General features: G+C 40.0%; 1 non-coding gene across 1 annotated transcript; it reads right to left on the reverse strand.

The window, feature by feature from the left end:
* Positions 1 to 429: 429 nt before the first annotated feature.
* LOC127133611 (small nucleolar RNA R71) lies at positions 430 to 536 on the reverse strand. Its single transcript, XR_007807565.1, has one exon. It is a non-coding gene; the product is annotated as a small nucleolar RNA R71 (small nucleolar RNA).
* Positions 537 to 2,566: the final 2,030 nt, after the last annotated feature.

The raw sequence follows: 2,566 nt of genomic DNA on the forward strand, positions 1-2,566 counted from the left end.
CCTATCGAAGTGCCCGACCTCAAAAATATTCTTCCTTCACCTATACCCGAGATGGCAGAACCAGCTCGTGCTCTTCGAGATTACGCCGCTCCATCGCAAGATGAGCCGCATTCGAGTATTGCTCCACCCGCAATCGAAGCAAACAACTTCGAACTTAAACCTTCACTATTGCAAGCAGTGCAACAGAATCAATTCTCTGGAAATCCCACCGAGGATCCAAACCTTCATTTATCTGTATTTGTCCAATACGCTGATACTGTTAAAGCTAATGGTGTCACTTCAAAGGCAATTAGACTTCGTCTCTTTCCTTTCTCGTTAAGAGATAAAGCTAGAAGATGGCTTCAGTCTCTTCCTTCCAACTCAGTTACCACATGGAACGAGTTGAAGAAAGTCTTCCTTGCTCGATATTTTCCTCCAAGCAAAATAGCTATGTTGAGAGCCCAGATAAATGGATTTAAACAGAAAGATAACAAGTCTCTTTTCGAAGCATGGGAATGATACAAAGACATGATGAGACTTTGTCCACACCATGGTTTAGAGGACTGGTTAGTGATTCATACCTTCTATAATGGTCTCTTGTACAACACAAGGTTAACAATAGACGCCGCCGCAGGTGGTGCACTTATGGATAAACCTTATGCCGATGCTTATCAACTTATCGAAAGCATGGCCCAAAACCATTATCAGTGGGGAAGCGACCGAGCAATGGTAGAGAAACCTCAAACGAAAAGTGGCATGTACGAGATAAGTAGCCTTGATCATGTTAATGCAAAAGTGGATGCTCTGGCCCAGAAAATTGAAAGTTTAAATGTATCACCTCCAACCACCGTGGTTGCCGCAACTCAGAATTGCGAAGTCTGTGGAATCCAAGGTCACACTCCTGCAGATTGTCAACTCCTAACAGGAATCCAAGCAGAGCAAGTGAATTATGCTCAAGGAAATCCCTACTCGCACACCTATAACTCAAACTGGAAGAATCATCCTAATTTTTCATATAAGAGTAATAATGCTTTATACGCACCAGGACAAGCTCCAAATCAAGCCCCAGCTATACCTCTTGGATATCAAAAGCCGACCCCATCTACACCTAACAATAATGTTCCTAGGAAATCCAACTTAGAGGTCATGATGGAGAACTTTATAGCTTCTCAACTGCAAACCAATAAAGATTTCTTAAACCAGAATATACACACTAGCGAACAAATCAAACAACTAGCAAGTAAAGTAGATGCCCTGGCTACCCATAACAAAATGCTGGAAACACAAATATCACAAGTAGCTCAATAACAAGCGCCTACTGCTGCCCCAACTGGTACATTTCCTGGACAGGACTAGTAGATCCAAGAACTGAAAACCAAAAATCTAAAAAGTCAACTGAGGAAGAAAGTAAACCTATGGAAAAGGAAGAGAGTAATAAGGAAACCGTAGAAAAGAAAGAACCCTATGTACCTCCACCACCTTATAAACCACCTATCCCTTACCCTCAAAGGCTTATTAAAACCAAAGATACGGGCCAATTTAAAAAATTTGTTGACCTACTAAAACAATTAAACGTCACAATTCCGTTTACAGAAGCTATTATGCAGATGCCCTCATATGCTAAGTTCTTAAAAGAAATTCTTTCTAATAAAAGGAAACTTGAAGATAGCGAAACTGTTACACTCACTGCTGAATGTAGCGCTATAATCCAGAATATGCCTCCTAAACTTAAAGATCCAGGTAGTTTCTCTATACCCTGTCACATAGGAAAATTTGTCATAGATAAAGCCTTATGCGATTTAGGAGCCGGTATTAGTTTTATGCCTTTATCCATATGCAAGAAACTAGAAATGGGAGAATTAAGACCAACTAAAATGTCTATGCAACTAGCAGATCATTCCGTTAGATATCCTGTAGGAATTCTTGAAAACGTTCCCGTGCGCATAGGTCAATTCTACATTCCAACCGATTTTATAATTATGGACATTAGAGAAGATGAAGTTACACCCATTATATTGGGAAGACCATTCTTAGCAACTGTCGGTGCGATCATAGACGTAAAACGAGGACGACTCACTTTCGAAGTAGGAGAAGAGAAAATTGAGTTCATTCTTTCGAAGTTTTTGAAAGCACCTGCAATAGAAGATAAATGTTACTTCATGGATATCATCGATGAATGCATAAAAGAAACAGAGTTAGAAAATGACAAGTTGTCTGACTATCTTGTAGAAGACAAACTCAACCAATGTTTAGCAATAACACCGGACCCTACGCAATGCCTTAAGAAACCAACCCTAGACCTGAAAACACTTCCCAAAAATCTGAGATATGAATTCCTAGACTTAGAACTTGAACGACCAGTGCTAGTTAATGCAGACCTAGGAAAACTCGAAACCGAAAAACTCCTGCATATCTTAAGAAAATATCCAACCGCACTAGGATACAATATCACCGATCTTAAAGGAATAAGTCCTTCTATTTGTATGCACCGCATCATGCTAGAAGAAGATTGTAAAACTTCTAGGGAACATCAGAGGAGACTAAACCCGATCCTGAGTGAGGTAGTGAAGAAGGAAGTAACCAAGTT

Source organism: Lathyrus oleraceus, chromosome 3 (genome assembly GCF_024323335.1).
Source record: "Lathyrus oleraceus cultivar Zhongwan6 chromosome 3, CAAS_Psat_ZW6_1.0, whole genome shotgun sequence".
In the NCBI taxonomy this organism is placed as follows: Eukaryota; Viridiplantae; Streptophyta; class Magnoliopsida; order Fabales; family Fabaceae; genus Lathyrus; species Lathyrus oleraceus.